This window comes from Balaenoptera borealis (assembly GCF_965194805.1).
Source record: "Balaenoptera borealis genome assembly, chromosome: 4".
In the NCBI taxonomy this organism is placed as follows: Eukaryota; Metazoa; Chordata; class Mammalia; order Artiodactyla; family Balaenopteridae; genus Balaenoptera; species Balaenoptera borealis.
In genome coordinates, this window is record NC_138861.1 from 146,314,993 (window position 1) to 146,338,642 (window position 23,650).

Here is a 23,650-nt window from a genome sequence, read left to right on the forward strand (position 1 = left end):
GCGAGGGTTTTCTAGATGAAGAACCCGAGGCTCGGAGCCAGATGACGCACAGTTGTGGGGCAGAGGTTGGGCTGCCCCCTGCACGGTGCCACCCACTGCCCCATGCTACACATAAGGCCAGCAGGAGGACCTCAGCAGGTGTGTGAGTGGCCGAGCGTGATGTGCAGTGACAGAGATCAGAACACCCACAAACCTGCCCCGAGTGATGGCACTGCCTGCGATCTACTTCCACTGAAATTCTCACTATCATCTTATTGGTGTGATGATAGTAACTTCAGCAACAACAATGGCACTGATGAGAAGAGGGGCCTCCGTGCCCTCTCCTGCTTACGTCACCCACCAGCCGCGTGCTGGGCCCTGGGCAGGGGATTCTTGGTCTCAGCCCGAAGCAGTTCTGCAAGGCGGGGCTTCATGCCGTCCTGCAGACGAGGGATGGAGTGTCAGAGGGATTGGTGGGAAGAGGTGGCGGGGAGAACCACGTTCCTCTGACCCAGTGCTCAGGGCAGTAGAAGGACCCACCACATCAGGGGCAGGGTAAAATCCTCTGCGTTATCAAAGACATTTTCTTTTTTGATTACACAAGTGGTCAATGAATACTTTCTTGTGAAAATCCAAACAACGCAGAATGAAAGTCTGCATGCCTGAAATGGTCAACTACTTTTAAAGGTCGTCATGTATTCTTCCAGATACATTCCTAGCCATTTACATATGTGTGTATGTGGGTAGGTGATAGGTAGGTAGATATATAGGTAAATGCATAGAATTTTTTTTTTCCGTCTTCACTGCGTCTCTTTATTTTATTTATTTATTTATTTTAACATCTGTATTGCAGTATAATTGCTTTACAATATTGTGTTAGTTTCTGCTGTATAACAAAGTGAATCAGCTATATGTATACATATATCCCCGTATCTCCTCCCTCTTGCATCTCCCTCCCACCCCTCTAGGTGGTCACAAAGCACCGAGCTGATCTCCCTGTGCTATGCGGCTGCTTCCCACTAGCTAATAGATTTGGTTTTATAAAGATGGGTTCCTCATGTTATTTCTATGTTCTACACTTGCCTTTTTTTTTTTTTTTTAATAAAAAGACTGATTTCCATGCCAGTAAATATAGTCTTTACTGGCAACTGCTGATTATGTAACCATTTCCCTAATGATGAATATATTGTATTTAGGTTGTTTCTTTTTTTCCATCATCAAAGCCACATTTTTTGGTTATCCTTACTCTTTTTCTCTTTCAGGTGAACTCTAGGGTCAGCTCCTTAGTCCCGTGAACTGGAATATTTGGGTTTAAATGTATAGATTAATTGGGGGAGAACTGGCATCTTTATAATATTAAATTGTCTCTTCCAGAAAAATGATACAATTATTTTATTCAGATCCCCTTAAATTTTTCTTTAGGAAGGATTTTGTTGTTTTCTCGCACGTATATTGTGGTAGAGTTTTCCTAGGCGTTGTACAGGTTTTGCTGCTTGTGTGAAAGGGCTGTTCTGTGACCTTGCAAATTGGCCACTGGTGTGTAGGAAGCCTGTGGTGTTCATGTGTTGACCTCATGTTATGTAAATGCATTGAAGATGGCCCCATATTGGCCCTGGGTTGCTTACTTCCTCACGGCGGCCTGGACCGTTAGCCCAAAGCCTGCTGGCCCCAAGTTCAAATTTTTACACATCCAGTTACTTTAAATATACGCCAAATAAGCATATTTTTGCCATTTGGTGCCTGCCTCCTTTGCACATGTGAAATCTGCCGGCAAACGGGGCCTGTGGAAGATTCCAGGTAGCTGCCGCTCTTCAGAGCCCTCTGGCCCAGAGACACCCCACATGGTGCCGAGCGACATCAGTGATTCCCCTGGAGGTCCTGTGCCCTCCTCTCTCTCTGGCTGGTGGCCCTGGGCTGCAGTCTCTGGAAGGTTTCACACTGTGAGGGACTTCCCCCTCCCCCATCCAACCATGACAAAAGGCAGCCCAAATGATGGTCATCCCACTCTCCTGCCACCTTGAGGTCAGATCTTTTTCCTTGATCTGCCCTGAAATCCTCAAACTCACTACAAACTCACTACAACCTACTGAATTGTTATTTAAAGTTGTTTTCAGTTGATTAACGTTATTTTTCAAGTAACTGTATAGTCAGCTATGACTTCTCTATATCTTCCTTTCTGTTATTTACGTCTCATTTTGTTACCGGGGCCAGGCTTGTATTGCTTGCCGCAAGACAGGCCGATAGATGGAGTTGTTGGGACAAAGAATAGTGTGACTTTATTCAGAACCCAGCTGACCGAGAAGATGGTGGGCTCGTGCCCCAAAGAACCATCTTGTCTGAATTAGAGTTCAGGCTCCTTTTATACTAAAAGAAGAGGGAGCAAAGTCAAACACTTCCTGGTTCCCGGCAGCCTCCAGAGGGGATGTGTTAATTTCTTCCCCCTGCAGTCATTCACAGGTGGGCCCGGTCAGGATGTTTCCTGTGAGCTGAGCAAAGGTATTTTAGCTTAATGCTCATTACCTGGGAAGCAGGGTTCCCAGAAATGGACAATTATGTGTAATTTAAGCTTATTGGCAACATCCCTTTAGCGATGAACTTGTAATAGAATACAAAAAGGTTCTTCCCTATTACAGAAGGAGGACCAGTGTTGGCGTCCCAGGAACAGAGGCATTTAACCTTTATTTTTAAGGTGGACATTCTTTACATCTGGTCAATGTGCCCTTTTCTTCAGTAATTAAACAGATGGACAATGTATGTTTGACAGGCCACAAACAGGCTGAGTTAGCATGAAATTCAAGGTGACTCACGTATAAGCCAGAATGACTTCCCCAGACCTAAACATGTGAACATTTCTTTTATCACTACCATGCGGCGGTGAGGGGGATTCTGTGCTCACGCCCCGTGTCTAGGGGCGGGGGCTCCAGGAGCCCAGGGACAAGGGCCTGCCGTCGGGCGGTGGCACCATCTGGGCCGTGTGGCCTCCCTGGTGTCTTTGCACAGTCTTCCCACCAGACCGGCTGCGGCCCCGCTGACTGCCTCGGGGCCCCCAGGCGTGGCCTCTGGACCAGGTGGTTCCCCTGCGGGCACCCTCAGCCCTCCCGCCATCACCCAGACTCAGGCCAGCTGGTGGGTGGCACTCAGGGGCAGGTGGGTGAAGGCGGTGGCCGGGCCTCTGGTTTGTGCAGCTGTGTTTGCTGCTCCCACCTCTGGGCACCTTGGCCTCTCCCTTGTCTCTGCTCGGTCACGCCTGTCACCACCCGCCCACCTGGTCCCTTCCAGGCCACAGAGGGGCCTCTGGTTTCTCTCACTCGCCTCGACGGCTCTGATGCTCACTTCACACTGGGGGCTCCACACAGGGGCCCCTCCTGAGTGTGTGTGTATGTGTGTTTGTAGCTGTGTGTACCTCTGTGTGTCTGTGTGTCTTGTCTGTGTGTGTGTGTGTGTGTGTGTGTGTGTGTGTCCTAGCTCTGGTAGCCTTAATCCTGGTGTTATCTTACTTTTCAAATATAACAGACGTCTGACTTCCCCTGTGATTTTTGCTGCCCATTATTCAACCCAGGATCCTTTACCTAACAGCACTCCTGCTGGGCTTTTATCCCAACTGAATTCAATCTGTGCTCATTGTAAACTGATTGTGTGGAAATCCTCAAGTCCACCCCAAACCAGTCTGGAGTCACCCAGGTGGTTACCACTTTACCCCCACCTCCTTGAAGGATCAATGCTGAGTCAAGCTGTGCAGAGATGCCAGGAGGAGCGTCAGAGGTCAGTCCTCACATCCTTCCCTCCAGGGGACACGGTGAGTTTCCCAGAGTTTCAGATTAGAAATCCCTGGGGAGCTGTTTGGTTTCTACTAATTTATTAGACAATCAGGTAAGACCCAAGTGCACAGACCTAAAGATTTTTGACAGTTAAACATCTGGGATGAGCAATTCCACTCCTAGGTATTCACCCGAAAGAATTGAAAGCTGGGACTCAAAGAGATATTTGCACAGTCATGTTAATAACAGCGTTACTCCCAATAGCCAAAAGGTGGAAACAGCCCAAATGTTCATTGGCAAATAAATGGCTAAACAAAATGTGTTATGTATATACAATGGAATTTTTTTTGGGGGGGGGGATTCCAGCTTTTTTATTTTTCCCCTTTTACACAAAACAAAGTAGAAGAAATAACACAGGATTAAAACTGCAAAAGTAGTTAATTGGTAGAACACACACACAAAAATCTAGGAAGACAAGCTTATTTACAATGAGGAAACACATGTAAATTACGGTAGTTTGTATACGAAACATTAAAAAAGAAAAGTCAAACATATGCTACATGGGTGCCACTGTTTACAGCAATATTGAAGGGGAGAAAACAACACTTCTCTAGGAACAGATATACCACAAGGTCCAGGTTTTACAGCATCAGTGCAATAAATTCACAAAACTATATTACAGCTAGTTAATCAGTTTAGGAATTGTTCCCAAATATATCACATTTCCAGCCCTCAGAGGTTCATTCGTACAGATTTCAACTACTCCATCTATGGGGACAAAAAGCAGCCAGTGTTACCATAAAATGAGAATCTTGAGGCTTACCTTTAAAGGCTTATTCTGGTCTTGAAAAACTAGTAGGATTTTCTACTGAAATGAATCTTGACTAAACACAGGATGAGTTTTGTTCTTTATTGGCTGGTCTTGGAGTGAAGGTCATAGACATGACTCTTAACCTATTATGTACTTTAGTTTCAGTTAGCTGAAAATCTGAAATTAAAATATGCTAAAAATCCTAAATACCATCTTGCGTAAGCCTGCTACTAAAAAGCCCTTAAGGATGTACTAACTTCAAGTTTAAGTGCACGGGAACAAGAGTTCTAAGCCTGTCAGATTACCCATCTGGGAGGAAGGATCAATGTTTACAACAAATTGCTACATTCTGCACAAGGGAGAAGCCAACACATACTAGGCCATGGAATTACTTTCATTTTATTCCATGAGGATTCTTCTCCCACAGTATCGAAACAGAATGAGGAATGAATCTTAACTGGTCTCTTCATCAGAAGTGGTAAACTTGGTTTCTATATTCACGAAGCCAGACAGTTGTTTAAGCAGACTGTGGAAGCAGACAGTAGACCAAGCTTTCTGTAGCCACAGACCACGATCTTGTATCCAGCTAAAGCAAAGATCAACTTGAACAGTTCTCCCAAGCCACTGTTAACTGTACTAAAGGATGAAGTTCACCACTATATTATTTTAAAAGTAAGAGTTCAATTAACCTTGGGTGAGAAAAACCAAAACAAGTGGTAATGATGAATGAGTTGTCCATATAAGGCCAGCTGATGACAACACACCCTTGAAGACACTGGGCATAAAGCCTTACTTGGCAGGTGGGAATTTCTACTAACTAAGGGCAGAATGAGGGACAGCAAAGAGCTACATCTGTAACGTTTTAGTATCCAGACAGCATAACAGACACTGTCCCCAAGGACAACGTATACGCCATTAATCACACTGAATAAAGCAGATGCATTATTCATTTTTCTTTTCTCTTTGTTTGAGAAGCTTGTTTCTCTCTCTTTTGGCCATTCCAATGTACTTCGAAATGATCCCATGTTGGTTTAGTCCAGGAAGCAAGAGTAAGAAAGTCTTATTTTTCAGGTGGCTGAGAAGGAAGTTGTGGACTTGCTGTCCCACCCAAGAAACCGCAGCAAGAGAAATGATCATGGTCATGAAGTACGTTTTAGGCTTTTCTTCCTTTAGCGCAAAGAGGCGTTTCCACCAGCCCACAGCTCTGCGTCGAGTTTTTACTAGATTGCTGCAAATTCCATGGAATCTCTGCCGTTGCTCAGTGGTCCATTTATTGGAGCCAAAAATTCTAGGTGCTAGAATGGGAACAAGGTAGTCAGCCAAGCACAGAAACATAACAAAACAGGAAACACCTGACAGAACGGATGGATCTAGATAGTAGATAGTCAGAAACACCAAAGAAACCACACCCATGATGGCAGGTGGAAACCAGGCTCTTTCCCATTGGAGGACTTTCTCTGCCATCAGCATCACCTCTCCCCATCCTTGCAGCTGCTCTTCCAGACTTGCAGTCCCTGCGGCCCGCAGGTTGGTGCTGCGATTATCTCCTTCCGCCATTGTTCCTGAGGTGCCCCCTCAGCGAGCGCAGGACGCCCCCAAAACCCAGCCTTCCTCAGAGGCACTCACGACAACCCTAGCCTATACAGTGGAATATTATTCAGCCTTGAAAAGGAAGAAAATTCTGACACATGCTACAACAGGGATGAAACTTGAAAACATTATGCTAAGTGAAATAAGCCAGACACAAAAGGACAAATACTGTATGATTCCACTTACAGGAAATATCCAGGATAGGCAAATCCATAGAGACAGAAATCGAATAGTGGTTCCCAGGGGCTGAGAGGGGAGAGAGAATGGAGAGTGATTATTTAACAGGGACAGAGTTTCTGTTTCGAAAAGTTCTGGAGATGGATGGTGGTGATGGTTACACAACAAAGTGAATGCACTTAATGCCACTGAACTGTGTACTTGAAAATGGCTAAAATGGAAAATTTTGTTATCTATATTTTACCACAATCAAAAACAATGAATAATGTAAGAAAAAAAAACCTAGGATGGGTTTGGAAAAATTTTACTAGACATGGGCATGGACGTGCTTGGGAAAATCCTGGCAGAGTATCAGGAGGAATGGAAGCAAATTAAACCTCTTTGAGACCTCTTGCTTAGTCAATTTCAATTTCTTCTAAGTAGCAAAACATACAAGACCAACAACATAAAAGCTTTTCACAAAAACAGGATTGATAAATTTTATGGCCCATTTACATTGTAAATCTTCAATTAAGATGAGATATAAACCAGCCTTGAACAGGTGTTATGAATTAAACTTTGTCTCCCCCCCCCCTCAAAATTTATATGTTGAAGTCTTAATCCCCAGTGCTTCAGGATGTGACCTTATTTGGAAACAGGGTCTTTACAGAGTAATCAAGTTAAAATGAGGTCATCAGGGTGGGCTGTAATCCAATATGACTGGTGTTCTTATAAAAAGGGGAAATTTGGACACAGACACACAGGGAGATGTCATGTGAAGATGAAAGCAGAAATTGGGGTGATGCTTCTACAAGCCAAGGAACACCAAACATTGCCAGCAAACCCCCAGAAGCCAGGAGAGAGAGGCAGAGAACAGATTTCCCCTCAAGCTTGGAAGGAACCACGCTGATGACACCTTGATCTTGGACTTCTGGCCTCCAGAACTGTGAAGCAATAAATTTCTATTGTTTAAGCCAGTCAGTCTGTGATACTTTGTTATGGCAGCCCTGGGGAACTAATACAGGTGGCTTAAAACAACAGAAATTTTTTCTTCCCTCTGTGACTGTGTTCAAATTTCCCTCTTCTTAAAGGACACCAGTCAAATGGGATCAGGGCCCACCCCACTCCATCTTAACTAATTTGTCTGCAAAGACCTCATTCCCAAGTAAGGTCACATTGACGGGCATGGGGTAGGGGCAGGGTTAGGACTTCAACGTATCTTTGGAGGGGACACAATTCAACCCATGACAGTCTGCCCTCTGGCTGCCCACAATTCACGTCCTTCCCACATGCAAAATGCGTTCACACTATCCCAATATCCCCCCAAGTCTAAACCATTCCTGCGTCAATTCTAAGTCCAAAATCTCATCTAAATACTATCAGGTCAAAGTCCCAAATTTGTGCTCCTCTCTGTGTCCCAGACCTGGCACGGAGGTGGTGCTCAGGGAATGGGTACCTCCACACCCATTTATTCACTCACTCACTGTTCACTGCACACCTACTGTGGGCTGGTCCTGGGGATCCTGAGATAAGTCAGACAGAATCCCTGAATCTGATGGGGAAAATGAACACATTAATACATAATCTGAATAAAATGTAATACTTGGCTTCTTCTATCACAATGCTTATCACACTGTTTTATAATTGTTTACCTGAAACAATCTAAAAAATGCACAAGATTGCATTTTGTAAAACAAAGCAAAATGGTTTCCACTGAATTTTTGTTTCTTCTTCCTGAGATTTTACATCTCTTAGAACTGAAAAGTGTTTTTCATTAGAAGCTTGTGGTTTGGGCACAAACTGAGCAAAAAATTTTTTAAAAGTATCTGTAGGGTCTGTAATGATGTTACCTCTCATTCCTGATATTGGTAATATATGTCGTCTTTTTTTTTTTTTCTTTTACTGATTAGTTTAACTAGAGGTTATAAATTTTATCAACCTTTTCAAAGAACCAACTTTTGATTTTCTCTATTGCTTTCTGTTTTCTATTTCAATTGATTTCTACTCTGATTTTTATTTTTATTATTATTCCTTTTCTTCTGTTTATTTTGGGTTTCAGTTTTCCTATATTTCTGGTTTCTTATGGTAGAAGCTGACGTCAATATTTCACTTTCCTTCCTTTCTTTAAAAGATTAAAAAACAGCTTTATTGAGATATAATTCACATACCATACAATTCACTCTTTTAAAGTATACGATTCAGTGGTTTTAGTATATTCATAGATGTGTATACAACCATTACCACAATTAGTTTTAGAACATTTTCATCACTGCAAAGAGAAACCCGTGCCCATTAGCTGTCATTCTGCATTTCCTCCTCTTCCCGCTCCCGGCAACTGATAATCTACTTTCTGTCTCTGTTAAGCTTCCTATTCTGGACATTTCCTAAAATGGAATCATATAATATGAAGTCTTTTGTGACTGGTTGCTTTCACTTAGCAGAATGTTTTAAAGGTTCATCTCTATTGTAGCACGTATCAGTATTGCATTCTTTTATTTAAAACAATTTTTTAAAAGCCCCTTTTTTAAAAAAATGTTTATTTTATTTTATTACTATTTATTTATTTACTTTCGGCTGTACCCTGTGTCACGTGGGATCTTAGTTCCCCGACCAGGGATCGAACCCCTGCAGTGGAAGCGCAGAGTCTTACCCTCTGGACTGCCCGGGAAGTCCCAGTATTGCATTCTTTTATATGGCTGAATAATATTCCAGAATATTCCAAACAAAAGGTGGAGGAAGGAGGAATTTGATCTCTGTGCTTGAGCTGAGGCGTCCATCTTCTCCTGCCCTCAGGCACCCGCTCCTGGGTCTCCAGCTCTTGGATTCAGACCAGGACTTCCACCTGACGCCTGCCTGTTTCTCAGGCCTTTGGACTTGGACTGAATTACACCATCGGCTTTCCTGGGTCTCCAGCTTGCAGACAGCAGACTGTGGGTCTTCTCAGCCTCCATAACCCCGTGAGCTGAGTCCTATAATAAACCTCCTCTTATATAAATCTCTCTCTATCCCTGGTTCTGTTTCTTTGGAGAACCTGACAAGCACTAACTCAGACCTCTGCTTCTGGGCTCTGAGCCAGTGACAGGTGGCTGTCCTAGTACATGAAGTCTGGCAGCAGAGACGGAGCACACTTCTCTTGGCCCGATGAAGGATGCCTGCCCACACTGGGGAGGCCTGGGGCCTGCTGTCAGGAGACCCACTGGCCCGCAGATAGAAGCCACATTCTCCAAAATCAGCTGCCCCAGCAACAGAGGGAATATTTTGGTTTCCTATCTGCCATGTCATTTTCCTGACATCTTTTCTTGTTGAAAACATAGGAGAGGAGCCATTGGCTGGGCCCCTGGGAACATCTGATCACGTGGTTCCTTTTTGCCACCCACAGGTGGCTCCCTGCTGCCACCGGGATGAAGCTCACATCCCTAGGATGGCCGGCCTCAGCTCCCTGCGTGCCCCTCCAGACCCCATCAGCACACTGAACTGACATCTTGCAGACCCTCTGGTCTCTAGAGCCTCAGCCTGGAGCACTCCTTCCTCTCCTCCTGAACACCCCACCCCAAGTTCCCTTTGCCTGGCTGATAGCTATCTTTTGACTCAGGTCCCAACCTGGCCGTCACCTCCTCCAGGAAGCCCTGCCCAGATTGCCCAGGCTGCTTTAGGTTTCTCCTCTGTGTCTTCCTCCATCGGGGCCCTGGCCACACAGGGGTGTGTGCATGTGTGGGCGTCTTTGCTCTTGTCTTGGCTGAGCTGTGGGTTCAGCTTGACTCCTCTCAGGGCGTTGAGCTGAACAGAAGGAATTGTCTTTCCTCCCGTCCTTCTCCCATCACTGCCCCCTCCTGGTCCCTTCCTTCCTCCTCAGCTTCACCTGGTCCTCCTTCAATGTGTTGTTTCCCTCGCATGCCGGGATAATGACAGAGCTGCAAGCGGCCTCCTTCCGCGCCGCTGACACCCCCTCTCAGAGTCCAGCCTTCTCTCCGGGTCGCCCCCACCTTCAGTTCCACACCAGCCTTGATTTACTGGGCGGGTCGGGCCGTTTGCCAGGTCCTGTCTAGAAGCAAGCGATTTGCTTCGAGGTGATAAATGTGGCTCAATGGGCAGGTGATAAATGTGGCCCAATGGGCCTCGGCCCAGCCGTGGTTTCTGGGTCAGTCCCGAGCCACCTTGCTACTTCCACCCCGCCACTCCCAACTCTGCCAAGAGTTCAGCCCAGAGGGATGATTTAAATAAGCGGCCCCCAATGTTTCTTTGTTCCTGGAAATATCTTACACACACTATTTATGTTTTGAAAAATCCATGCAACAAGTGATGTTAAATACACTCCTTAGCTGGGAAAGGTGGACTTCCTTCTGCCGGTGCATTTCTATTTCTATTTCTGCCAGCAGGGGAGGCACCTGGACTGATGGATGTCCACCACGAGAATGACTGCAGGCGTTTGGAATTTGTCTTCAGAGAGCGGAGGGGGAGCAGGCATTCTGGTTGCTTTGTACAGCCGGGGAAGTATTATTTGTACCTCTGGGCTCATGAGGGTTTTGAGTGAACAACGTGACAATATGCCCTCAGAATGGCCCTCCCTGCAGGATCCCGAGCCTGGGCAGAGGACGTGGCCCTGTGTCACGAAGCCACCTCAGCAGGAACGCCTGTATGGCAGGAACAAAGCAAAACAAAACACAACACCTGATCATCAGGCAGAGAAAAGCAGCTAAGTGTCTCCTGCAACTCTGAGAGGGAATATTCTGTATTCGATCACAACGCAGGTTATGATTTTCAAAAAGGCAACATACAGGGTAATGTATGTGGCAGAATTCTAACTTGCAGAAAATCGCGGAGCGCATGGAGGGCCTTTGTTTTGGGAGCTGCTTGGGGCTTGCAGCAGTGGGCTGCGTCTGTAAGCCCTGGGCCGGGCTGTGGCCTGTGTGCCGGCCTGACTTGGAGCTCCCGGTACCTGCTTCTCTTTGCCCGGTCCGCTTTGGGCTTCCGGGACCAACCGTTCACGTACACCAGTGCCTGGGAACCGGCCCATCCCAGGGCCGACGCCTGTTCAACAAACACGACAGGTATCCGCCCTGCGCCGGGCACGGCTGCGGGTATCAGCGCTGGAGGAGGCGGTGAGATGCCTCGCTCCTGCTCTAGAAGTGCCCCAGGTGAGACAGTCAGAAAAGCGATGTATAAGTCAGAACCCTTCCCTAGGACCTCCTCTGCGGAGTCACCTGCCACGTGCAGTGCCAGCCCTTTTTGCGAGTTCATCTCCCCACCCTGGCCCCCGGACTACAAGCTCCTTGAGGCCAAGGACTCTGTCTTGCGCCCTGTGTATCCCCAACATCCAGCACGGGGCCGGGCACCTGGAAGGTACAGGTGCATGAGTGTCAAGTTGAGCTAACTTAATAAAAGCTGGCGTCCACATAGTCAGGGGCGGGATGCAGTGGGTTGCCCGCTCTAGCCAGTGCAGGCTTCCGCTGGCTGCGTGCGTGCCCAGTGGAGGTGCTGAAAAGTCTTGAGGGAACGGCAGGGAGGGGAGCTGGAGCCGGGGCCGCCCTGCTCCCCCTCTCTGCACTCTCGGTGACCCGGACGGGTTCCTGCCCCTCGCTGCCACGGTAGGTTGCACCCCGGGCTCCGTTACCTGCAGGACCTTCTCTGGGGATGTCCGGGGCAGGGCGAGGGCGTGAGTGTTGGAGTTTGATGGACTCAAGTTTTAGCCCACCTCCACCCCTCCCTGGCTAGTAATTCCCCACCGCCAAGCATCCACTTCTTCCCCTAGAAACACAGGGGAAGCAGCACCAGCCCCACAGGATGCTGTGCAGGTTCAGGGAGATGAAAGGTCTCAGCACTGCACGGGGCTCCGAGCAGGTGCTCGAGACAGAACAGCAGTCACTGTTATTGATATTGGCCCTGAAGGGCAGTGTACTGGGGTGAAGACGTGGCCACATGCTCCAGAAATGTGCACCCCCTGAGAAGCTCAGGAGCTGGCCTCTGATCCGGACCCTGCAGCTAGCCTCTCTGGGGAGGCAGTAGCGGGAGAGAAGGCTGGCTTGGTTAGTTTATTTGAAACAGGCTCTGTCCCTTCCTAGCTGTGTGGCCTTGGACAAATTGCTTAATCACTCTGAGCCTCAGTATCCTTATCTGTAAGAGGGCGTGATCTTGAGGTTAGATAGAGGAGGGTGGATGGTGGGCAGTGATGTGTGAGGGACACTGCTCCCCGTGGTAGAGGGAGATGGGGCTTTTCTAAAGGCTGGGTCCCTTCTTTGGAAAGTTCACTTCCCCGATCTTCCCAGGGCTGAGGCTGAGTGGCCCCCAGAAAGTGAGAACGTTGTGCTTTCTGCCTCGGTAGTCACTGGGTCTGGGGAGGCCCTTAGCTGGTCAGTTAGGAATGAGTTTAGCTGCAAGTCTGAAAACCTGACCAGCAGGGACTTGAACATATAGGAGTTTATGTTCCTCCTGTAAGGAACAGAACAAGAAGTCTGGAGGGAGTGGCCCCTGGCATGATTTCGGCTGCTGCATCATGCTGCCAGGGATGAGGCTGCTGTGTCTCCAGACATCACATCCACATCCCAGGCAGGAAGATGGAGGACAGCAAGACCTTTTCCCTCCATGGTCTTTGCTTTTGGGGTCAAGAAGGGAAGCTCCTCCATCAGAGCCCCCTTATATCTCATTGGTCACCACCGGGTCATACATGCCCAGCCTTTAAGCAGTCGCAGGCCGGAGGAATGTGATGCCAGGACTGGTGTGGGCCAATCAGGACTCACCCCTTTCTTGGGGGGAACCTGCCTTTTCTGAGATCCTGAAGGCTCCAGGTGCTGCCTGCAGCCTGGTGGTGTGCGGGTCGGAGATAGGGTGGTGGCCGGGGCGGTGAGGCAGTGCAAAGTCTGGGCACACGTGGCCTTACCCAGGCAGGAGCCGCCCCTGTCCCTTGTAAAGATGGAGAAAAGAGGACAGGTGACACAGTCCCGTGTGCAAGGTCACACCTGGTGGGGACTTGCCCCAAGCCACCACTGTCCGCGCCTGACCACGTTCCCCTGGCAGATGCTGGAGCCGAGACTCTGGCAGGGAGTGTCCCCCGCGAGAAGTTACTTAGGCAGGGTTACATCCAGCTGGGTGCCTGGGAGCCATCTCCATCGGAGGCATCCCTGGCTTGCACGCCTCCAGCGACGGGGAGCTCTCCACCAGCCCAGGCCAGGCGGCTCTGGCCAGGTACTGTGAGAACAGGGAGAGCCTCTCAGTCCCTGGGGAGGCCGGAAAACAAACAGACGATGGGAACTCAGCCAGGAAAGTTTTGTGCACCATCTACACTCCGGCCATGGTGTCTAGAGGAAGAGCCTATAAAAATGCAGCCTTCTAGCCAGGCCCAGGGGTCAGGGGGTGGACTCGTCCAGCCCCTGGCTTTCCAGTTGCTAAGCAGATCTCTGCAGCCCTCCCCCCAGCCTCAGGTTCGCCCTTGTGCCCGTGACTGTGAGAGATGAACCAGATCCAAGTGGGTCTTCGGATGTCTCCCTCTCTGTCTCTCCGTCTCTGTGTCTCGCCCCTCTTCTCTCTCCTCTCTCATTAAAGCTAAAAGAGTACTTAACAAAAAACACCTTGAGAATTTCCAGAGCCAGCACGGAGCTGCCAAGAAAACTGCAGACTCTGGAAAACAAAGAGTTGGCAATGATCCTTTGGCCCGACCAAGGAGGGTCTGAAGAAAGATTCACCCTCAACCTCCCTCCAAATTCCCCACCAGAGACAGAACCCCGTCCCCAGGAGGGTCCAAAGTAGGGGCACCAAGGCCGATCTCAGTGGGGTGCCTGTGTGCAGAGGCTGGTGGGTGTCCCCCAGGTGGATGAGAAAGGGGATACTGCTCTGTTGGGGGGAGAATATGAACACCAGAGGAGACTGTCATCTTTTCCAGACCCTGGGCCAGCGTGTGTGCTGGTCTGCAAGGTCTGGTTGAAGAGCAGAAACGGCCTCTGGTGGGGAGGAGAGCAGCGGCCACAGGATGCAGGATTGCAATGGACCAGTTGCAGAGCCTTGGCTGCTCACGGTGAAGCCAGGAGCCCTGGGCCCTGTGGGTCCTGCAGGCTGGGAGGAGTCACCTCCCTCCCCACCTCCTCCTGCACTGGTAGGTGGCTAAGGGCACCTGCCCTGGAGTGGGACGCCGCTGTGGGCCGCTCCTCCTCTGCCACTCGTTCCCTGAGCCTTGCATCTGCATCTCCAACCTGGCTCATAGTTCCCGGCTCGGCTGAGTTTTGCTGCCATAACAAACGGCTCCCCAATCCCAGGGGCTTGAAGCAAAGGCTTGTTTCCTGCTCAAATCCCACGCCCCTCAGGGGCCAGATGAGGGCCCTGCAAGACATCTTTCTCATCCCTTGTCTGAGGTTGGGGTCCTCAAAAGCCGTCCTTGAGATAAAGCTTTGCCTGCAAGCAGCTTACCTGGGAGATGACAGCAGGAAGTGCCAGTAGGGGAAGGCGAGAGGGAGGGAAGGAGCCATACGAAGCTGCTTTATTTGGGGCAGATGACCCCTGTGGACAACGGGCTCAATCCCATGGGGCCCTAGGAGACGGTATAGAACCGCCCCACCCAAAGGCAAGGTTACTTCGTCGAGGGCAAGGAAGCTGCGGGTAGTCTTGTCCATCATGGGCCCCGGAGGTGGGTTGCCCAGTACTTTCACCCGCCTGCAAAGAAACCCAGGCCAAGCACCCAGAGACAGAGCCGGGGTCCTGGAAGGAAGCCCAAGCACCAGTGACACCGAGGATGGGCACCAACCCCGTCTGCTCTGCTCCGGAACCCAGGCCGACTGGGAGCCCACTCCCTGAAGAGCTGCCAGTGATTCTGCAGGACAAGGGGATGAGATGTCCTGTACTGGTGCTGAAGCTTCCGCCAGAGGTGATGGGGGCTACAGGTGCTCATACTTTATTGGCTGAAGACTGGGACCTGCCCCCGAGTTCTCCTGGGTGGGGATGATAGTCCTCACCTGGGGGTGGGGGGAGGATTCTATCAAGCGTGATAGCAAGCAAGTAAGCATGTAGCTTAAGGGACTATGCCACGTAGGCGCTAGGTAAATGTGCATTTCTTTATTTTGCATTAATTCAGCAAACCTTTCTGAGCCCCTCTGGGGGACCAAGCATGGAGCTGGTGCCAACCCCTGCCCTCCATGAGCTCGGACTGGCGAGGACAGCTACGCTGGCACATCATCGCAGTGCTGGGGGAAAGCTGGGTCTGGGGTCTTTACCCTGGAATCCCGCAGGGTAGAGTCACGATAAACATCCTAGAGGGGGGATGTTGGGGAGGGGCTTTGAAGGAGGGCTAAGAGCTCTTCCGGTGGAGAAGACGTCTAAATAAAAAAGTCATCCTTCCTCAGGAAGTAAAATGCATCACAACTCACGGATGCCTAGAACTTTGCGGTTTACAACAGTATTTCTTATATGTAATTACATTTATATGTCGAAGTGATTCTTTGTTGTAAATATTATTATCCCCATTTTATGGATGAGTAAAACTGAGGCTCAAGGTTAAGTCAATTTCCCAGGGTGATGCCCTTACAGGGTGACTCAGGATTTGAGCCTGGGTCTCGTGTTCTATGACAAGTATCTCCTAGAGGGGTGTCTCTGCCCCTCAGTAAATGTGTGACTTTGCACAGGTCACTTTTCTCTTCTCAGTTCCTCATCTGCAAATGGGGACAGGCCCCCAGGGTTGTGCATCTCAAAATGAGAAGGTGAGCCTGGACGAGAAGGCCCTCTGCTGACATCCCAGGCTGCTGTGGTCATGCCTGTTTTTGCTCGGCTGCCCTAACAAAATACCACAGACTCGGGGGCTCAGACAGCACAGGCTTATTTCTCACAGTTCTGGAGACAACAAGTCCAAGATCAGGGTGCCAGCATGGTCGGGCTCCTGGTGGGTTTCTCTTCCTGACCTGAGGATGGCCACCTCCTTCCTGTGTCTTCACAAGAGGGCGCTGGTGTCTCCTCCTCTTAGGAGGGCACTAACCCCATCAGGGGCTCCACCCTCGTGACCTAATCACCCCGAAGGCCCACTTCCAAATACCATCTCATGCTGTGGGGCGGGGGGGAAGGAAGGGGGTTAGGGTTTCATCATATGAATTTGGGGGGGGACACATTCAGTCCACAGGAGACCCCTCTTCTTTCCGGGCTCAGTACCGAGTGCCAGAGTGCTGAGTGCCCTCTCTTTCTTTTCTTGGTTTACCGGAAACACATGCTATTTTTGTTTTCCCTGCTGGTGGGAAGCAGTGGGTGATCTTTTCTTTACTGGTGATGGCTTAAGGGGCAGAGGCAAGGCCGGAGGCTGCTGTGGGCACGTGCGGTGCAGCTTCTACGGTCACCAGCAAGTTTCCAGAATGGTCCACCTGAGTGTGTCCACTTCTGTCCAGCCCCACGGCCACTGTCCTGGTGGTCTAGATGGCTTCTACCAGCCTCAGCCTCGCCTCTCTCCTCAAACCCACCTTCCGTGCAGTATCCAGAGGCATCTTTCTAAAAGGCAGATCTGACCCTGGCAACCAGCCGCCTCAACCCTGCCATGCCACCTCACTGCCTTTAGGCTAAAATACTTCTGCTTCACACAGTCTCAGGGGCCCAGGGTCTGGTCCTCATTTTCCTCTGTGAGATCACCTCTCCTCTGCCCAATTCCCTAAACACCAGGCCAGTGGAATGGATTTTGGCTCTGGCCCCTGGCCGCACTCCAGCTGAGAGCTTGTCTCCTCCCTCCCCCCTCTGCTTCTCTGACTCAGGCCCCAGCCACCTGGCAGCCTCCCCAGCCCCTCCCACCCAGGCTGGGTCAGGGCCCTCCATGCTGGGGCTCCTGAGTGTCCTGCGCTCCCGCGAGAGGCAGGTCAGCACCACACGCGGGGATCCGGAGCTGGGCTGCCTCCGTTCACATCCCAACTCCTCCGCAGACCTGCCTGGAGACCTGGCAGGTCTCTACCACGCCCATTCTCCGCTTCTGCTTCCTTCCAGCCCCCCCCCCCCCACCTGATGGGGAGCTTGTGAGGATTAAGTGATTCTCGGACGTCGCCCGACATAGCTCCAGGAGTGTCCGCAGCGTGAGCCGGGCTGGCTCTGTGGGCAATCAAGGAAGCTCACACGCAGTCTGTCCTCTGATCGGACAGACACGGGCTCCCTGAAGGCAGAGCTGTGATTCGTCCACCCCATGGGTTGGCCAGAGCCAGGGCTCGGACAGCATGTGCTGAAGGGTCAGAAACCCTGCTGTCCACTTGCTGCCTGGTCCTTGGAGTGTGGAATTCCTGTAAAGGTGTAAAGACACCTTGGCTCCTTTCCATGCTCCTGTGACTCAGATTTGATGACTACTTTATTTTGCCTAAAAGACTGGCAATTAGAGATCTATGTGCAAAGCCCCTGCTGGGTCAATACCAGGCTGACAATTGCCCCCTTAATCTTCCCCTCTCCCCCTCCCCCACCCTTCATCCCTCCTTCCCTTTCCTCCCCCCTATCTGCCCTCCTCCTCTCCCCTCTTCCCTCCCCACTCCCTCCCTCCCATTCTTCTGTATTTATGTAAGTCCCTGATTTTGATGTTAGGTGCTCAGGGTTCAGGGGTGAATGAGCTACCCGCCTGCCCTTCTGTTACGGTCTTACGGGTTATTCCAATTCTCTCCAAAGCAGGCACCAAAGGTGGTGTGATGACACAGGCGTGAAAGGAGCACGGAGGTCAGAGGTCGGGAAGGTGAGAGGCAGCCAGGTGACAAGAAAAGGTCTGGCTCCTGGAATTGTGAAGTGCAGGTGCTGGGCTGGCCCTGGGCTCAGCCAAATTCATTCCTTTCTAGTTGGACGATGACTGAAATCTTATCACCACCCCTCCCCCATCTCTAACATGGGCTGATCCTTCCTCCCAGGTCGTTTGGAGACCAAATAAAACAGTGGCTGTATAAGGTCTCTGTAAATAACAAAGGCTGCACCCATTTTTGATTTATGGAATTCTACCTTCCCAAGTAAATGAAATTTTCTTGTTTAAACTTTTTTTTTTTAATTGCAAAACTAAAACATGTGGATTGAAAAAAGTTGAGCCACATGCAAGCTGGTAAACAAAATGGGAAAGGTTTCTCTCCAAATCCCAAGATTCACCACTGTTAACATTGTTTATGCGGTAAACACAGAAACATCTAGAAAGTATGAAGGCTCAGCCACAGAAGTCGTGCTGGCCTCACTGCTGCACGTTCTTGGCGTGTTCCAGACGCTCTCCGAGCCTCGGCTTTGCCAAGTTTACACTGGGGAGGAGAATCGTCTCTACCTTTTGTGCGGGGATTGAATGACCTTTACTAGGCACAGCTTTGTCACAAGCAGTGTCGGCTTGTTCCACAACTGTGGTTTCAAAGCCCTGAGACGCGTTTACTGAGCAGGCGTGATTCTTGACTAGCGTTTTGCAAAGGCCCAAAACATCGTGACTCCTGTTATGATTCCAAGAGCGACTTTCATGGCAAACAAGTTGCGCTGGGCTTCCCTATTTTGTTTGCTGAAGTTACTTAATGCCTCCCATTCAGTGTGTTTCAAGTCCTGCTTTCCAGGTTTTTAAAAAAGTTGTGATAAAATACATATAACATAAAACCATCTGAACCATTAAGTGGGCAGTTCAGTGACATCAAGTGCATTCACATGGTTGTGCAGCCATCACCACCGTCCGTCCCCAGAATTTTTCCATCTTCCCAGACTCTGTCCCCATTAAACAACAACTCCCCATTCCCCCCTCCCCCAGCCCCTGGCCCCCACCATTCTACTTTCTGTCTCCAGGAACTTGACTGCTCTGGGGATTTATATAAGTGGAATCATATAAGTGGATTTATCTTTTGTGATTGACATTTCACTGGGAATAATGTCCTCAATGTTCATCCATGTTGTAGCCTGTGGCAGAACTTCCTTTTTTTTTTTTTTAAATTTATTAATTTATTAATTTATTTATTTTTGGCTGTGTTGTGTCTTCGTTTCTGTGCGAGGGCTTTCTCTAGTTGCGGCAAGCGGGGGCCACTCCTCATCGCGGTGCGCGGGCCTCTCACTATCGCGGCCTCTCTTGTTGCGGAGCACAGGCTCCAGACGCGCAGGCTCAGTAGTTGTGGCTCACGGGCCCAGTCGCTCCGCGGCATGTGGGATCTTCCCGGACCAGGGCTCGAACCCGCGTCCCCTGCGTTGGCAGGCAGATTCCCAACCACTGCGCCACCAGGGAAGCCCCCAGAACTTCCTTCCTTTTTAAGATTGAATGCTATTCTGCCGTGTGGATGGACCGCATCTTGCTTATCCATTCATCCATCCAGGGACACCAGGGCTGCTTCCACCTCTGGGCTGTTGTGAACAATGCTGCTGTGGACGTGGGTGTGTAAAAACATCTGTCCTAGGCCCTGCTTTCGGTTGTTTTGGCTGTAAACCCCCCCAGGTTTCTAGCACTTTCCGGGTCTGGCGCCAGGTGTCGGGGGCACAGAGGTGAGGAGGCCGAGGCTTCTGCTGTCAGGGAGCCGTGGTCTGGAGGGGGAAGCGGAAGCGGACAGGTGATGCCACTGGGTGGGAGACGCCAACCATTCCTCTGAACGGCACTTTGACTTTCTGGCGGCCTCTCACCTCTGTTGTTTCGTCACTTCCTCACGGGTGCTGAGGAGCAGCTATGAATATCAGCTCCATTTTATAGGTGGGAGACCGAGTCATGGGAAGATGCAACGCCTTGGCTGGGATCACCTGGTTAGTCGTGAAGCTAGTGCCAGAATTCAGGTCCATGGAGCCCAGCTCAGCAAGCTGTTCTCAAAAACAATATCCCCCACGCAGCTAGTTTTAGAATTCTTGGCTGCACTTGCAGGTGACAGAAACCCAGCTCACGCTGGCTCCAGCGAGGGAGTTGATGGCTCATGTAATTAGCAAGGCCAGGTGTTGGGCTGGCCCGGACTCTGCTGAACCTGGGGGCGGCGGGGCTGTGTGTGCTTCTCTCTCCACCTCCTGGGTCTGCCTTCCACTGGGCCTCGACTTTATCGAGCAGTTCTTCCGGGCGGCTGGGGAAGCTGACGGCCCGAAATCCAGGTTTCCGTGGTTCCCAGAACTCAGATCCCACAGTAAGAGAGAGCTTCCCCAGCCCTCCTGGCCCAGGGCGCCAGTCTTTGGAGACCTTCTGGGGCCTAGTTTGGTTCCCAGGCCAGGGTTCGAGCTAGGCATGTGTCAGGAAGATCGATTTGGGATTGGCAGGTCCAGCAGACCTCACGCGTAAGGGAGGAGAGGCAGGCAGGCTGGCAAGGCACGGAGTCCTCACAGGGCGGGGAGGGCTTTGATGGCAGAGCCCAAACAAGAATGGAAACGAAACATCGACTGTGGGCGTCACAGGCCCCACGTGCTTTTTATCTTCGTTATGTGTGAGCCCACTCTGAGGACGGATTGAAGTAAAAGTAGCTGCCTTTCCAAGCACCTCGCGGAAGTTGATCATCCAAAGGGATTCTTGTATGAAAACCTTTCTTGTTTTTTGATACAATATTTTAACTTTGGTCCTTCAATGTGCAGATACAGACTTGTGCCAACTTTTTCTCCCAAGCAGAAGAGCTCCGCCAATTCCTTTCCTGAGTGTTGCCCACAGGCTGAGCTGGCCGTGTCCATCCCAGCAAACCTGCTGCCTGGGGCCGGAGAGGGCGAGACCCCAGCCAGACACCTGGCCCCTGTTCTGCGTCCACGCTCGCCTCTGACGAGGAAATCATTATGCACAGCTCCCTGGGTAAGGTTTAAATAAAAACAACTTGGACGAGGATGCTGTACAACCTAGGAAGACGAAGGGAATGAGGAGGAATCAAATCACCTTTTGGTTTTCTACACCCACTCTTCCAGCAGGGAGGCGGGACCCCCGTGGCCACCCCTCCCCCCAAAGCGGGGACTTTCTGTTGGGGCCTTTCCTTGGCGTCTTCAAAAGCTACTCATCAGACAGACAATGCTTGGGGGTCTGGACTGGGGAGGTGGCAGTGCGATGGGGAGCGGATGGAGGGAGGCCCCACAGGGGGATGCAATGTCACAGGGTTGCCATGGCTCGGAGCGGGGAATGAGGCAGAACCTGGGTGGGCAGTGGGTCTGTTTGCTGAGATGAGTGGAAGGGAAGGGAGGCGGGTGCAGGGACGGATGAAGACTGCCCTTTGGATCTGCAAGTGCCGAGTCTGGACGCCTGTGGGAATCCAGGGGACCATCGGATCTACAAGTCCCTCTGCTTTATTTCTGGAGCTCTCAGACATTTCTAGTCATTGCTTCTTCTGGGGGGCTCAGGAACCTCACTTCTGTTCCCTCCGACCCACCCCAATCTTCGCCATTTCCCAGATATGTTTTAAGCTCCAACTGGGTACTGGGCCCTGTCCTAGGAGCTGGGGATACACCTGGGAACGACATAGACAGCCCCCCTCCCCCGAGTGGTGCGTATGGTCCAGCGGGGAGAAGTGGCCGCAAACAAGAAACAAAGCAAGCAAGCAGGTTGCGCCGCACGTGAGCTGAGGGTGTGTGCCGGACGAGATGGGGAGCTGGGGCAGGCCCCGTGGACGTGGACGGGGTGAGGGAGCTGCATCTGGGGGAGAATGTTCCAGGAGGGGGAGGGGCGGTGGCGGGCGGTGGGGAGGGGAGTGAGAGGAGGCCAGACCACACAGGTCTCCTGCCTTTTCTCCCAGGCGAACAGGGGCCACGGCGTCTTTTAAAAAAAATTTAGCAGTTTTATTGAGATATAATTCTCAGACCATGTAATCCACCCGTTTAATAGACAATTAGATTTAATACATTCGATGGCTGTGCAACCATCACCACAGTCAATTACAGAACATTTTCATCACCTCGAAAAGAAACCCCGTACCATTTAGCCATGGCCTCCGTCCCTCCCATTCCCCAGCCCAGGCCCTGAGCAGCTACTAACCTGCTTTCTGTCTCCGTAGACTGCCCTGTTCTGAACATTTCGTATGAATGGCATCCCATAGGGTGTGGCCTTTTGTCTCTGGCTGAGCACCATGTCCTCCAGGTTCCTCCCTGTTGTAGCCTGCGTAAACCTCATTCCTTTTTCCGGCTGAATAATATCCTGCTGTGTGGCTGGACCACATTAGGTTCACCCTTCGTCCCACGTGGATGCGTCTGGTTCCCGCCCTTTGGCGACTGTGGGTGGTACCGCTGTGAACATGCGTGTGCAAGGTACCGCGTGGACACGCTCTCATTGGTGGCAGCGTTTTGAGCGGAGGAGAGTCACGCTCCAGTGCACAACAGAAGTTCCTATCTTCATCACTCTGGTGAAGGAGAAATAGGGAGTGTCGGCCCTAAATGGAAAACAGGGGAAACCAGGAGGCCCCCGTGGTTGGAGGAGCTTCCCTTCCAGCCCTGCCTTCACTGGAGGTGTGGGCTCAGGTGCATCTGATCCTGGCTGAGTCTCGCCCCTCTCTCTGGGATTTTTTTTTTTCTTTTGGCAGCTTCACCTGGCTTGTGGGATCTTAGTTCCCTGACCAGGTATTGAACCCCCTGCAGTGGAAGCACAGAGTCCTAACCACTGGACCACCAGGGAATTTCCCTCTCCCTCTCCCTCTTTACGTTTATCTTTGAGATAGTTTCCAAAGAGCCGAACATCAACTTCCCCTAATGTTAACTGTGAGTCTCATTACAGTGTATCAGAATAATTATTTAAAAAATTGAGTAACTCACGTATACAGTACAAAACTCAAAATGTACAAAAGGTAGGTCCTGAGAAATCCATCTCCCTCTCAGCCGCCAGCCCGTCCTCAGCTGACCCTACGGTCACCAGCCCAGCACCTCCTGCCCTGGCCTGGGAATAGGGTCGCCAGGTAAAACACAGGATGCGCAGTTAAACTTGAATTCCAGATAAACAGTGAATCATTTTTATTTAATTTTTTTTAATGTGTATTTTTTTCAAAGTAGGATTTTTATTTTGATGGTTTCTAGCTTCTTTCAATGACTACTTTACTGAGTTGTAGACTCTTTTTTTTGGCTGTGCTTGTGGCATCTTAGTTCCCTGACCAGGGATTGAACCCAGGTCCCTGGCAGTGGAAGCGCGGAGTCCTCACCACTGGACTGCCAGGGAGTTCCCAGGGAATCGTTTTTAGTATAAATATATCCCAAACAATGTATGGGACATACTTATTACTAAAAAGCATTCGTTGCTTAATCTGAAATTCAGATCTCGCTGAAGGTCCTGTATTTTTATTTGCTAAAACTGCAAGCCTGCCAAGTAGAGAAAGAGGCCCGTGAGAGAGAGAGATTCAGCGTGGAGAATAAAACAAGGGCTGGGGTGGATCAGCTACTTCTGGGCCACAGCTGTGTTCCTGATGATTTATGTTTGGGTTACTTTATTCCTGTCTAGCAAATTGGTCCTACAGATCTCATTTTATTTTCCATTTGTTTATTCATTCATTCAACCCAAGACACCTACTGCATGAGG

The 23,650-nt window shown here is 50.2% G+C and overlaps 1 pseudogene across 1 annotated transcript; it reads right to left on the bottom strand.

Moving 5' to 3' along the window:
• Window positions 1-4,078: 4,078 nt before the first annotated feature.
• On the bottom strand, window positions 4,079-11,419 carry LOC309627420 (ADP-ribosylation factor-like protein 6-interacting protein 1 pseudogene; annotated as a pseudogene). Its single transcript has one exon. The product of its transcript is annotated as an ADP-ribosylation factor-like protein 6-interacting protein 1 pseudogene (transcript).
• Between the last annotated feature and the right edge of the window lie 12,231 nt (window positions 11,420-23,650).